This window comes from Amblyraja radiata, unplaced genomic scaffold (assembly GCF_010909765.2).
Source record: "Amblyraja radiata isolate CabotCenter1 unplaced genomic scaffold, sAmbRad1.1.pri S45, whole genome shotgun sequence".
In the NCBI taxonomy this organism is placed as follows: Eukaryota; Metazoa; Chordata; class Chondrichthyes; order Rajiformes; family Rajidae; genus Amblyraja; species Amblyraja radiata.
Window position 1 is genome coordinate 1,278,123 of NW_022630151.1, and position 15,844 is coordinate 1,293,966.

The window sequence follows — 15,844 nt, forward strand, 5'->3', positions numbered from 1 at the left end:
TGCTGCTGCCTGACAGACAGACAGACTGCGGCCGCCACAGATACGGGTTCGATCCTGACTACAGGTGCTGGCTGCACGGCCTTGGTTCCTTCCTTCTCCCCTCCCCCCCCCCCCATGCCCTCGCTGGGTTTTCTCCAGTTTACTCCCACACCCTAAAGTCGTCAGTCATGGGGGATAAGTGTACACATCTCTCTACCATGTACAAACGATGGTGGTAATAGTAGAGTGAGACTTCCACTGCTGAATCACTATCGCTGAATTAAAATATGTACTCATTCCAGATTCTTTCATCCTCCTTCAGTCTGTACAGTGATATCAATCGGCTATTTGTGCTACAGATTCCTGCCCCTCCAATGGTTGTACTACTGATCGAAGAGGAGGATTTACCAGGAGCCCTGCTGCGGTTATGTTGCATAGGTAGGTTCAGAGGTGCCATGTGATTATGTATCCCATATAAATTACATAATTAAAAATCTGGTTATACATGGTTTAAAATTAATTTGCACAAGTTGTCCTTGAAAGCGAATCGGATGGTCGACACACTTTTACAGACTTTTGCCAACGTTACTGATTTGAATGTTGCCAAATCAACCTCAAAGTTGCTGTTGTTAAGCTAAAGTTGACTGACTAAAAGAAAGGAATAGAACACATTATGGCCCCATGGCCCACAATGTCTGAGCCGAACATGATGCCAAGATAAACTAATCTCCTCTGCCTGCACGTGATCCATGCCCCTCTATTCCCTGCATATCCAGGTGTCAATCGAAGGATATCGAAGAATGCCATAGAACTGGCAAACAAAATCATAAATAACTAATTGTCGAGTTCAGCATCTTAAATAGTTTTACTCACTCCCCTAACCAGCAGGGAGCGAATCAAAGTACTGCATTTCAGTTGTTTAGTCTTGGCCTTGATGCTTCCTGCAGCACCTAGTGATAATTACTGTTCTATAACAGCAGCAGGATTCTCAATTTCGCTGCCTACTAAGTTGGGAAGCAGTTTTGAGTGACGCTAAATATCTTGGCTTTGGATTAATTCCAGAGGATCCTCGAATGAAATTCAACTGTTGCGGCTCTACTACGACACACATTGTTTGTAAAATCTTCACCCTCTCCTCTGATTATCTCCTCTTTACACTCTCAGTCCTGGTGCAGGGTCTCGACAAGAGACAGATTATTCCCATGCTTCCACAGTACTTGGAAATACCCGCTGAGTTTCTCCAGTAATGTTGCAGTATAATAATGCTATTGTCAATGATACCAGAAATTCTTTTCTCTCCACAGTCAAGGATGGACAGATTGCCTCTTTAAAGAACATTGGCAGGAAATGCGACACTCGTGCCCTGATGTCCAAGGTAAAATAGGGGAAAGCTTATTATTGGAATTAGCTTTTATTTCAATGTATTACAGGAGTACAATTTACTGTGCCGTTGTGTTGGTTACTGCACTGGAGCTATCACTTCATATTCACTTTGCCCCTCATCGTTTAACCTCCCCACCATATTTCAAATGAAAGAAAAACATTGTGGACGTTCCCCCAAACAATAGGAGAGATGAGGCAACAGATGGTGCAATGTCAATGATAATGAAGGGATGTTGCTCATTTAGTGGAGATTACATACTTTGTTTGTCTGAAAGGTTTTGCATGTTTTGGTCATTGTTCAATTTCTTGATCATTTTTAACAGAAATTTTCACCAACCAGCTTTTAATATTCATAAATTTGGAGACAAATGGATTAATTTAGCAATAATTTGTGAATCTTGTCCTCTCCATAATAAATGTTGCTTAGCACTAGTGTAAGGAAATTGCCTCTAAATTACCTACTTGTTATCTCATTGATAGCTTTGTAAAAGTTGTTTTACTCTCACTAAATGGAAAAGTATATTATGGTTTTCATCTTTTCCCGAGGTAAAATTTCACATTTTTCTACCGATACTTAATCATTTTGAGAACTCTTCTAGTGTTTCCATATTTTTTTTAAACACAACGCTGCATTTTTGAAATGTTGGTTTTGTCCCACTATAAATATGTTAGATTTGTTTTTTGCTAGGACCTTTTAATCCACTTCATGGTCTTTTGTATATTTGTAATATTCATTTTTTCCCTTTAGATTCTTAGATAGCTAGCCTAGAATGTTGCCACATCAGAAAAACAAGTGTTGCAAAGTTGAAAATTGTATTACTGTGACATCATGTAATTTGGTGCATTATTTTAGTGAGTGATTTGTTAACATAACATCCAGCTCAGCAAAATAATGGCAAATACCAAATTCATCTCCAGGGAGATTTTCAATGACATTGGTCTAAATAACGACTGCCATTGATCACGGAGAAGAGCCAGCTTTTATTAATCAAGCTGAAACTGAATATCATTAAACAGCAAATCTATGTTCTTGTAGTCTGATTGTTGCATGCTGTAAGCATGTTTATAGAACTGTACAGCACAAGAACAGACCCTTTGGGCCACAGTGTCTGTGTTGAACATGATGCCAAGACCATCTCTTGCTTACCTGTGTATTTAATCCATATCCCTACATTCCTTGCACATTCATGTGCCGATCAAAAAGCCTCAAATGCCACTATCATTTCTATCTCATCCCCAACCTTAGGCACTCAACCTGTGTAAAAAATGAAATAAAAATAGATCTATAAAGATTGTCCTCCACATTGTATTCAAACTTTGCAGCCCACACCTTAAAGCTATGCCCTCTAGTATTTGATTTTTCCATTCTGCAGATTAAAAAGATTCTGACTGTATCTGATCTATGCCACTCATTTTATATACTTCTATCAGGTCTCGGTGAAAGCTCTGAAGTTCGAGGGAAAACAATCTTAATTCTGACTACCCTCTCCCTGTCGCTAATACCCCCTAACCCAGACAAACTTAACAATTCTAGACATTTGCAATCACAAATATCTTATAGTGCCTCTGGATCTTACACTCCTAATCATAGTTCGACGACAGATGGCACAATGGGCTAAGTGTTCGGCTGGCGACCGGAAGGTAGTCGGTTCGAATCCCGCTTGGAGTGCATACTGTCGTTGTGTCCTTGGGCAAGACACTTCACCCACCTTTGCCTGTATGTGAATGTGTGTGAGTAATTGGTGGTGGTCGGAGGGGCCGTACGCGCAGATTAGCAGCCACGCTTCCGTCAGTCTGCCCCAGGGCAGCTGTGGCTACAGAAGTAGCTCACCGCCACCGAGTGTGACTGAAGAATTTATGAATAATGCGATGTAAAGCGCCTTGAGAATTCTAGAAAGGCGCTATATAAATCCCATCCATTATAGTTGTCAAGAAGTTAGTCCTCAAGACAACATAGATTAGTAATTATTTCTGAAGAGGCGGAATTGAGAATATCATTTTTTACACAGAGAGTGGTGAATCTGTGGAATTCTCTGCCACATAAGGTATTTGAGGCCAGTTCATTGGCTATATTTAAGAGGGAGTTAGATGGGGCCCTTGTGGCTAAAGGGATCAGGGGGTATGGAGAGAAGGCAGGGATGGGATACTGAGTTGGATGATCAGCCATGATCATATTGAATGGCGGTGCAGGCTCGAAGGGCCGAATGGCCTACTCCTGCACCTATTTTCTATGTTTCTATGTTTATAATTAAAATGTCAAAGTTACTGAGTTTTGATTCTGCTTCATATGTGGAAAGAAGTATGACTTTACATGGAAGCATTGGAGAGGATACAAATATGATCAACAGGTGTGGTACCAAAGTTGGAAATCACTCCTCAATTTTGAACAATTAGTTAATTTGGATGGGAACTACAGGAATTTAACAAGATACTTGGGTTCTCCATTTCACCCACAACCAACCCTTACAGACAACCATGGCTTATTCCAGACCCAACCATATGTCACTTTAACCACTTCTTAGCTGTGGCGAGCCAGGAAAGGGCTGAGGCCCTCATTCAGGTTCCCAGTGTAGTAGTGGAGAGGGCAGCGACTCATGCTAAGTTCCTTACAAAGCAGTGTCATCACTGACATATCTAAACAATAAAGTAATGATGATCTATTTTAGCATAATTCCACTCCATTATTCCATTCCTGGACACATCCTGAGCAGTAAACAAGATGCTGCGTATCATCAATCGGGGAGCCGTTGGTGAGAGGAGGAGTTGCCTGGAGCTGTAAGTATAAATACAGCGCGGGGTTTGCTTCTACAGAGGCCCGGGGAGCCGTTGGTGAGAGGAGGACTTACCTGGAGCTGTAAGTTACCCAAATCTGTAACGTTCCATCTCACTTCCAGAGAAGGATTCTGGTGGAAGCCTCTGATTGGTGGAAGAGGATCAGAGGAAGCAGCTGATTGGCTTGTATCCCGGGTAAGGCTTTATTGTATTCGGATAAAGGGGGAGAATGAGGGCCAGGGCAGTTTACTGTTCTGGATGTCAGATGTGGGAGGTCATGGAGTCTGAGTGCTCTCCAGACGTCCACATCTGCGCCATGTGCGTCGAGATGGGGCTCCTAAGGGACCGCGTTAGGAACCTGGAGCAGCAACTCGATGACCTCTGTCTGCTCAGGGAGAGCGAGGAGGTCATAGAAAGGAGTTACAGGGAGGTGGTCACTCCAAGACCACGGGAGACAGAAAACTGGGTCACAGTTAGGAAGGGCAATGGGCAGAGGCAGGGACTGGTGAGTACCCCGGTGGCTGTACACCTTGAAAATAAGTACTCGTGTTTGAGTAAGGGTGGGGGAGACAGCCTACCTGGGGGCAGCGACAGCGGCCGGGCCTCTGGCACAAAGACCGGTCCTGTTGCTCAGAAGGGTAAGGAAAAGAAGAGGAGGGCAATTGTAATAGGGGACTCTATAGTCAGGGGGTCGGATAGGCGATTCTGTGGACGCAGACAGGAGTCCCGGATGGTAGTTTGCCTCCCTGGTGCCAGGGTCAGGGATGTGTCTGAACGTGTCCAAGAAATCCTGAAATGGGAGGGAGAGGAGCCTGAGGTTGTGGTGCATATAGGTACCAACGACATAGGTAAAAAAAGAGAAGAGGTCCTGAAAGAAGAATTTAGGGAGTTAGGTAGAGAGTTAAGGAGAAGGACTGGAAAGGTAACAATCTCAGGATTACTGCCTGTGCCACGCGAAAGTGAGAGTAGGAATGGAGCGAGGTGGAGGATAAATGCGTGGATGAGAGACTGGTGCAGTGGGTATGGATTCAAGTTTCTGGATCATTGGGACCTCTTTTGGGGAAGGTGCGACCTGTACAGAAAGGACGGGTTGCACTTGAACTCAAGGGGGACCAATATCCTGGCGGGGAGATTTGCAAAGGCTACTGGGGAGACTTTAAACTAGTATGGTTGGGGGGAGGGACTCAAATTGGGAAAGCTAGCAGTCAGTGTGTGAAGCAGGGGGCAGAGAATGGTAGCACTCTGACCCAAAATGTAGGGGAGAGAGAAGAAAAATAAAATAATCAGAGAATAAGAGAGGGTGGGTTTCTTAAATGTGTATATTTAATGCTAGGAGCATTGTAAGAAAAGTGGATGAACTTAGAGCCTGGATTGACACCTGGAAGTATGATGTTGTGGCGATCAGTGAAACATGGTTGCAGGAGGGCTGTGATTGGAAACTAAATATTCCAGGATTTCATTGCTTCAGGTGTGATAGAATTCGAGGGGCAAGAGGTGGAGGTGTTGCATTGCTTATCAGGGAAGATATTACAGCAGTGCTTTGGCAGGATAGATTAGAGGGCTCGTCTAGGGAGGCTATTTGGGTGGAACTGAGAAATGGGAAAGGGGTAGCAACACTTATAGGGGTGTATTATAGACCGCCAAATGGGGAGCGAGAATTGGAAGAGCAAATATGTAAGGAGATTGCAGATATTAGTAGTAAGCACAAGGTAGTGATTGTGGGAGATTTCAATTTTCCACACAGACTGGGAAACACATTCTGTAAATGGGCTGGATGGGTTGGAGTTTGTAAAATGTGTGCAGGATAGTTTTTTGGAACAATACATAGAAGTACCTACTAGAGAAGGGGCGGTACTGGACCTCCTGTTAGGAAATGAGATGGGTCAGGTGGCAGAGGTATGCGTTGGGGAACAGTTCGGGTCCAGTGATCACAATACCATTAGTTTCAATATAATTATGGAGAGGGACAAAACTGGACCTAGGGTTGAGATTTTTGATTGGAGAAAGGCTAACTTTGAGGAGATGCGAAAGGATTTAAAAGGAGTAAATTGGGACAGTTTGTTTTATGGGAAAGATGTGGAAGAGAAATTGAGTACATTTAAAGGTGAAATTTTAAGAGTACAGAATCTTTATGTCCCTGTTCGGTTGAAAGGAAATCGTAAAAATTGTAAAGAGCCATGGTTTTCAAGGGAAATTGGACACTTGGTTCGGAAAAAGAGGGAGATCTACAATAGTTATAGGCAGCATGGAGTAAATGAGGTGCTTGAGGAGTATAAAGAATGTAAAAAGAATCTTAAGAAAGAAATTAGAAAAGCTAAAAGAAGATATGAGGTTGCTTTGGCAAGTAAGGTAAAAGTAAATCCGAAGGGTTTCTACCGCTATATTAATAGCAAAAGGATAACGAGGGATAAAATTGGTCCATTAGAGAGTCAGAGTGGCCAACTATCTGCAGAGCCAAAAGAGATGGGGGAGATATTGAACAGTTTCTTTTCTTCGGTATTCACCAAGGAGAAGGATATTGAATTATGTGAGGTAAGGGAAACAAGTAGAGTAGCTATGGAAACTATGAGGATCAAAGAAGAGGAAGTACTGACACTTTTGAGAAATATAAAAGTGGATAAGTCTCCAGGTCCGGACAGGATATTCCCTAGGACATTGAGGGAAGTTAGTGTAGAAATAGCAGGGGCTATGGCAGAAATATTTCAAATGTCATTAGAAACGGGAATAGTGCCGGAGGATTGGCGTACTGCGCATGTTGTTCCATTGTTTAAAAAGGGGTCTAAGAGTAAACCTAGCAATTATAGACCTGTTAGTTTGACGTCAGTGGTGGGCAAATTAATGGAAAGAATACTTAGAGATAATATATATAAGCATCTGGATAAACAGGGTCTGATTAGGAACAGTCAACATGGATTTGTGCCTGGAAGGTCATGTTTAACTAATCTTCTTGAATTTTTTGAAGATGTTACTCGGGAAATTGATGAGGGTAAAGCAGTGGATGTTGTGTATATGGACTTCAGTAACGCCTTTGACAAGGTTCCTCATGGAAGGTTGGTTAAGAAGGTTCAATGGTTGGGTATTAATGGTGGAGTAGCAAGATGGATTCAACAGTGGCTGAATGGGAGATACCAGAGAGTAATGGTGGATGGTTGTTTGTCAGGTTGGAGGCCAGTGACGAGTGGGGTGCCACAGGGATCTGTGTTGGGTCCACTGTTGTTTGTCATGTACCTCAATGATCTGGACGATGGTGTGGTAAATTGGATTAGTAAGTATGCAGATGATACTAAGATAGGTGGGGTTGCGGGTAATGAAGTAGAGTTTCAAAGTCTACAGAGAGATTTATGCCAGTTGGAAGAGTGGGCTGAAAGATGGCAGATGGAGTTTAATGCTGATAAGTGTGAGGTGCTACATCTTGGCAGGACAAAACAAAATAGGACGTACATGGTAAATGGTAGGGAATTGAAGAATGTAGGTGAACAGAGGGATCTGGGAATAACTGTGCACAGTTCCATGAAAGTGGAATCTCATGTAGATAGGGTGGTAAAGAAAGCTTTTGGTGTGCTGGCCTTTATAAATCAGAGCATTGAGTATAGAAGTTGGGATGTAATGTTAAAATTGTACAAGGCATTGGTGAGGCCAATTCTGGAGTATGGTGTACAATTTTTGGTCGCCTAATTATAGTAAGGATGTCAACAAAATAGAGAGAGTACAGAGGAGATTTACTAGAATGTTGCCTGGGTTTCAGCAACTAAGTTACAGAGAAAGGTTGAACAGTTAGGGCTTTATTCTTTGGAGCGCAGAAGGTTAAGGGGGGACTTGATAGAGGTTTTTAAAATGATGAGAGGGATAGACAGAGTTGACGTGGAAAAGATTTTCCCACTGAGAGTAGGGAAGATTCAAACAAGGGGACATGACTTGAGAATTAAGGGACTGAAGTTTAGGGGTAACATGAGGGGGAACTTCTTTACTCAGAGAGTGGTAGCTGTGTGGAATGAGCTTCCAGTGAAGGTGGTGGAGGCAGGTTCGTTTTTATCATTTAAAAATAAATTGGATAGTTATATGGATGGGAAAGGAATGGAGGGTTATGGTCTGATCGCAGGTATATGGGACTAGGGGAGATTATGTGTTCGGCACGGACTAGAAGGGTCGAGATGGCCTGTTTCCGTGCTGTAATTGTTATATGGTTATATGGTTATATATCAATCATTTTACTTAGGTCCTTTCACTTTGTTTGATTCTGTGTGGCACTTTAATGAAGGCCTTCGAAACATCTCTGGTTCTGATGTATCTTTTGCAGGTTAAGAGTTGTGTAGACGAGACGGCCATTTCACCAAACATTTTAGCTTGTTTCGCCAAGGCCTGCATCTGTTTTTTTGTGCCCCCCCCGTTCTCTCTTTTCTCCCCCCCCCCCTCCCCCCCCCCAGATGCACTCTAATTTCTCCCACCATCCCCCTCTTCTTTAACCCTCTCCATCCTATCTATATAGAAACATAGATAATATGTGCATGATTAGGCAATCAGCCCTTGCAGCCAGAACCACCATTCAATATTATCATGGCTGATCATCCAGAATCCTAACCTTGTTCCTGCTTTCTCCCCATAATCCCTTGATTCCATTAGCCTTAAGTGCTATATCTAACTCTCTCTTGATTGCTCTACATTGCCACCTGTGGCAGAGAATTCCACAGATTCACAACTCTCTGGGTGAAAAGGTTTTTCCTCATCTCAGTCCTAAATGACCTACCCCTTATTCTCCCCCAACATGGGGAACATTTTCCTGCATCTAGCCTGTCCAATCCCTTAATTATGTTATGTTTCTATAAGATCCCATCTTATGCTTCGAAATTCCAGTGAATATAAGCCCAGTCTAAATTCCATTGAATATAAGCCCATTATCTCGCTCCTTCTGTATTGTATTTCACCCCTTTTCTCTCATTGTCTGACAGCCTTGTCTCTTTTTTATTTCCAATGTTTATCCGCCCATCTGCCAATAAAACCTCCTCGCCTGTTTCCACCTATAACTTGCTAGGCTTTGTCTCCTCCCACATCTTTTCCAGCTTTCTCACCTTCCCTATTACAACCAAAAAAAATCACCTATTAAATCCCTTCAGTGATGTAGCCTGACCTGCTGTGTTATACCAGCACTGTATCAGGGCTTTTTTTCTCTGTTGCCAACCGGGCAACCTAGGCAGCTTTTTCGGTTGCCAAATGACAGTTTAGGTGGTCATTTAATACGGCTTGCATGGCGTGTGCGGTAATGTGCTCGGACGAAGTGCGCAGTTACCAGTCAGAATAGTAAGATTAAACGAGAACTTACCAGTTTGAAGTTTGATCCTTATTTTATGAGGAGGAACGTTGAGGGACTACGTGAAGAACCCGCTTACGACGCATGCGTGTCATTCTTCAAAGCAGCGGTGTGGAATCACAGATAACTATAATGACTAAACATAGTAAGATTAGACAACAGATACCAGTTCAGACTATGATCAAGGATGGGAGCGGAGGGCACGTAGTCCCTCAACGTTCCTCCTCATAAAATAAGGATCAAACTTCAAACTGGTAAGTTCTCGTTTAATCTTACTATTTTACTTCGGAGTCACGTGAGTGACTACGTGAAGATTTTAAAGCTCTGTGATTTCATGCCGTGGAACGAGTCCATGCATCACATCTGCCTTGATTTTTGGGGAGAGTAGAGTTAACAACATTAGACATCAATACGATATTGAAATCCAACAGTAAAATTATGAACACCAATTATTGCCCCTATTTATGGGCCTATTATATTACAGAACTTAAATTTGTTTCTGTAAATGTTTCAGGTTCAATGACTGGTTTGTTATAAAGTCGTTGGAAAATTCCTCCGTTGGCCATCCTGCTGTCTTGAGGATTTGGTCCATTGGTACGTCCAAATTCATAGCTGCTAATGTAGCTGCAGCCCTGGTGGAGTGAGATTTGAAATGCTAGTTCCCACTCCAGCCTATTTAGGACTTGTTTTAGCCATCCAGAGATGGTCTGGACTGTCACTGTATTAAATGGCTGTTAGTAGCTGATTAAAGTGACATTCCTCCCCTCTGATGATCTTAGTATACTTCAAGTATCATCTGTAGGGTAGACCCTGAATTCTGTTTTTTAGGCCTGCTGACCCCTGTCTGTTCTGTATGACTATTACACTGATGTAAACCATAAATTCCAGATGAATTAATCATGTTGTCCAACCTTGTTTTCTGTGGTGACTGGACCCTTGTGGCGTGACCAGGACCATCAGCATGACTGTTTTCATAGTCAGTTCCCGTAGGAACAGAGCTGTAGCTGGAGACCAGTTTCTTAACATGGTCAGTCCAATGCTCACATCCCATATTTGGGAGTACCTGGTACTTGGGGACTAATTTAAAAAATGCCCCTCTTGAGTTTGTTTACCAGGGTTTGTCCCAACAGAGTGCCGCTCTGTACCTTCATTCCAGCATCTGCAGTTCCCTTTTGAACACCTTCAACAGGTATATTGACAGAGCACCTCTGGCGCAGTTGATGGCTCTATGACTGAGCCTCTCATCGTAATGGAGGCTTGCCAGGAATTCCAGAACAGACGGGATGTTCATAGATCTGTGGGTGAATGATTGTTGTTGTGACAGTACTTCCCATTACTAGATGATACCAAGTACTGATGTTTAGGTGGACTGTCTGTGACCTGCTGAAATAATTCCGCATTCGGTCCGTCAGTCCCAGGTGTAGAAGAGGTGCTTCCAACTCTAAATAAATAGGTTAATATATAATAGTGACGGGTAACTCCCCTTGTTGCGGGAAGACCCAGTAAGTTAGGTCTATGATGGATGGTGATGTATGGTTCTGACCCATGTTGATATCACCAGTACCTCTGGTTGCGTTGGGCAATCAGGTATTATCAAAAACCGAGACGTGAAGTCTATAGTTTCTTCCTAAATAACCGACTGATGAGGCAAAATGGAGGGATGCATAAATGATCCCCCAATCAGCGAAGATACATCTGAACCACTGCCCCAGGTTCTGGCTCCCAAGAACATAATTTGATAACTGGTAAGAGCATGGATGTGAATAGGTCGTTATTTGGTGTTCCATACCAGCTGTTCCAGCAATACATATTTTATCCAACATCCATACAGAGTTTTTAGACTTAGCGTGACCTGTTGTCTGCCACTAAATTCAGTTTTCCTGGTAGTTGGAAGCTGATATCCAATCTCTATCTGGATACGCTGTTAATCCAGATTAATAGAGATAGCGACTCTAAGGCTATTGCCTGCATCACAGAGTGGAGGTACCTGGTGAACTCACCGCGGCGGATGCCAGCCCATGTCCATTGTGTGCTGCTAGTATTACTTGTATGGCTGCAGGCAACAACATCTCGTTCAGACCGAAAGGTCTCATTGACAAGAAGGATTCAATTCAATTCAATTCACAAATATTGTTGGCCAGATAGTCACATGGTGTCGATATGTTTCTACCCATATGGTTGACATATGCTACCCCGGTGGTGTTGTCAATTTGTAGATTAATATACTGGTGATATAACCCAAAACTATTTGACTTAAAGCCATGACTAGCTCTCACTTCCCCAGGTATATATGCCCAACGTTAGTAGTGATGCCTCCTGAGCATTCCATCTCCCCCACAGCTGGAGATGGAATTAGTAGCATCCCAATCCAAGGCCCATCAGTATGTGGTTCCATAGACGGATAACTGTGTTTGGTTGTTTCATAAGTCGGTCAGAATGACCCCCACATAATTTCTTGAGTGACGCGTGTAGCGCTCTGTACTATGATTATGTAAAGGTCCGATATCATGTGGCTGTCACACATCCCCTAGTGCCAATTATTCTACTACCAGTCTGATGGCTGGTTTAGTTCCCTGGAAGCCTCCATAAAGGCTGTACCCTTTCTTACGGCAAAGTTACTGCCATGTGAAGTGTGTTAACGGTGGATCGCAGACGATCTGTTGTGTTAAATACATCTGTGGGCACCTTCAATGAGTCCTATATAGCAAGCGTATTTTAATACCATGCTTGCCATGTAGTACCCTAGGATCAATCCCTTAGTTGCACCAAAGGTTCCCATTTGTAATGAATATAAAGTACGAAGTATTCAAATTAGTCAATCTAAGATGAAGTGGCAACCACCTCTAAATTATGATAAGGATATTTAGGACACGAATCCCTGTGATTCGTGTGGATGTCCTCCATAAGTCCTATAATATATGGGCACTGTAGTTCAGCATGCGCTTTAGTTGTTTCTTTCCCTGTAAGCATGAACATTCAGTTCGGTACATGCTGAACTGGAGGGTAATGGAATGAAGAATTCTAAGGTATACCCCTGTACTTCTGAATTTTAAGTGTCGGTAGAATAATTCTATGCATACAGATAGATCTGTTATCCACTACCAACCTCCCTGGTTCCTGTTAGTAGGTTAGTTACTATTTCGGCATCCTCCGTGGTCGCTGAGGTGCCGGTGTCTGATGAGGGTAGCACATTTCTCAGGAAGTAGTTTTTAAGACTTCCTTAATGTGTCCCAGAGTTCCCTCGATGTGAAGATCTTTCCCTGTTAAGATAAGATGACTCCAACTTTTAATATTGGAGGTTGGGAGGTTCCAGGTTTTCATCTGTTAGGACTTAGAACATTCTTTCGTTTCAATTCCCTGCCCTACCATGTTTAGGTTGATACTGGGAACATTCAGGTTTTGCAGTTCCCTGATGGTAAGTGTTTTCCCATAGGGTTTCCGCACCCTAAGTGTACTAGGGGTATGTTCTGCTCCCCTGTTCAAGTGGAGCCCAAACTTGACCCCCTATACTCCCCTCTGATGAGGGAGAACACTGTGCAGCCCTACAAGAGGTACTGCTGTAGGACTTACTAGCTGCCCCTCTGTGAATAGTCTCCATCTCATGGAGCTGCCACTTACATGCTCCAACAGCCGCTCCAGCTGGTCCCGATGCTCTCGGGCACCCAACCGGCTCCAATGAACATGATCGCTGGCCATCGCGACTGCTCCTGAAGCCGTTACTCCTGAGGCTGTTCCTGCTGCAGTTCCTGCAGCCACTCCATCCGGCTCCAATGCTCACGGGCAATGGCCGTCACGGCTGCTCCTGAAGCTGCGCCTGTTCCAGCTCCTGCAGCCAGCCCAGGATTGAATCTCGGTGTTCCCCTCTGATGAGTGAGAAACTCTGTGCCGCCCCACAAGGAGTACTGCTGTGGGGCTTATTAGTTGCCCACTGTGGCTTTGCCACTTTGGAGTATTTCCACTCTGCAGCCCCACAAGGGGTACTGCTCCTGCAGCCGGTCCAACCGGCTCCAATGCTCTCGGGCACTGGCCGCTCCCGGCTGCTCTTTATCCTGCATGCTCCAGCCGCTACAACCGACCTCGGTGCTCACGGGCACCGGCCGCTCACGGCTGCTTGTCATGATGCAGCCGCTCCAACCGACCCCGGTGCTCACGGGCACTGGTCGCTCGCGGCTGCTTAATTTCTCCTGCAGCCGGTCCATCCGGCTCCAATGCTCTCGGGCACTGGCCGCTCCCGCCTGCTCTTTACCCTGCATGCTGCAGCCGCTACAAACGACCTCGGTGCTCACGGGCACCTGCCGTCACGGCTGCTGGTCATGCTGCAGCCGCTCCAACCGACCCCGGTGCTCACGGGCACTGGTCGCTCGCGGCTGCTGGCCATCTCCTCCAGCCGCTCAAACCGACCCCCATGCACACGGGCACTGGTCGCTCGCGGCTGCTCCTCTCCCGACCGGCCGGTGCCGGCGCGGGAGCGAAGTCGGGAGCGAAATCGGGCACAGCTGTTCCCATTACGGGAGATCAGCGTGCCGTTTGCTGCTGCTGCTGCTGCCGGCTGCCCGCAATTTTGCAGGTTCTCCCCCGCCAGCATTCTCGCTCCTGCCAGCGCCTCGGACCCATGTATAGGTCCGTGGGGCTGTAGTCCCAGTCGTCGGAAATGACTGCTCCAGACATGCTCCACCGCTGTCGGCGTGCTCCTGGAGCTGAATTCGGCTCCGGCTCCCGTTTTAAGGGAGATAGCAGTGCCCCGGCCGTTGCTGGCTGCCTGCAGTTCTGCAGACTCTCCCCAGCCAGTTCTCATCAGCCTTCTGTAGAAATAAAAAAAGGTAAGTAAAAGAAACGACGTTCCCTCACCTTACTGTTGCAGGTTCAACCCCTGCCGTTTGGGAGGAACGTCCTTCCTCCAGCAATGACGAGTTCGAATGCGTGTAGCGTAATGACACGCATGCGTCGTAAGCGGGTTCTTCACGTAGTCACTCACGTGACTCCGAAGTAAAATTATGCTCATTGAAGCATTCACATATTATTTCTGCTTCAAATAAAGTCACAAACTAAACATGTTCACCAATCAAGACATGCTATATCCCATAATGACATGCAGCAAAATTATAATACATTATCTCAACACTTTTTACACGTTGCAATGAATGCAATTTCTATTATTTCTTTCTACTTCCAAACAAATGTGGTTGGATGATTCAGCGTATGATCAACCCGTGTCAATAAATCCTGGACCATGGTAGCATATATGCTTAACCATGCACACTACAGATTGATGCAAGCATGTTTTCTGTGAAGGACCAAAAATTATCATGACATGGCCATAGCATGGGTCGTTATTGGTACATAAACTCACTTGCTTCCCACATAATTTATCCACAACTAAATATACAGGTTGCAAGGAAATTTCTAAAGGCATTTTATGATAATAGCTGCTAAAACCGACGATACCCACCTGACAGGTTAAACATTACACTAACTGACAAGAACGGTCTGTGGAATTCTCTGTCTCAGAGGGCGGTGGAGGCCGCTTCTCTGGATACTTTCAAGAGAGAGCTAGATAGGGTTTTAAAGATAGCGTAGTCAGGAGATATGGGGAGAAGGCAGGAACGAGGCACTGATTGGGGATGATCAGCGATGATCACATTGAATGGCGGTGCTGGCTCGAAGGGCCAAATGGCCTACTCCTGTGCGTATTGTCTATTGTCTATAAGAGATGGCCAAATGACATAACTGCAACAAATGTTCTTTTGGCAATATGTTTAAAGGTGTCAAAAAGCCACATTACCGGATATTCAGATTAGATGTATGTGTCGTGAACAGCAATGAAGACTCCAAGTTTGTATTTAAAAACATATATATGGATGAACGCTGTTTCCATCATTCCCACTTTAGGTGGCCATTGGCAATTGGGCAACCGTTAATATCGAGCCCTGCTGTATGTTTTATCTTTGGTGTGCTAGTTGTAAATGTGCGCGGCATCTGCTAAATTATTTAGTTTTTATGTGCCCTGCTACCATATCTTTAATTTAAGTCCACAGTCTAGCATTTCCCTAATGCTGATGCCAGCCTAACTGACCTGCAGTTCCTCATTTTCTATCTCCCTCTCTCCAGAAAAAGTGAGGCGTCATTTGCTCTCTTCCAATTTGTGTGAACCATTCTGCAACCTACGGAATTTTGGAAGATGATGAACAGCGCGTCTGCCTGAAAGGCTACGGATCAAGTTCTGGAATTTGGGCAGCTATTTTCCAGCGGGCATGGACTCCATCTTCTATGTCACCAACTCTACGATTCCTTGAAACTGGCAAGACGTCTGATTGACACAACACAGTGGAAACCTGGAGCGATCTCCCCAAAAGGCTTTTTGGATGCTGTGGGTCAGTTGGTACTTTCACTGCCATGTTCAATAGG

At 44.5% G+C, this 15,844-nt stretch overlaps 1 long non-coding RNA gene across 1 annotated transcript; it reads left to right on the forward strand.

Moving 5' to 3' along the window:
* The first annotated feature begins 337 nt into the window (after window positions 1-337).
* LOC116969460 lies at window positions 338-15,634 on the forward strand. The gene is made up of 3 exons (XR_004410765.1): window positions 338-417; window positions 1,284-1,354; window positions 15,548-15,634. It is a non-coding gene; the product is annotated as an uncharacterized LOC116969460 (long non-coding RNA).
* The last annotated feature ends 210 nt before the right edge of the window (window positions 15,635-15,844 follow it).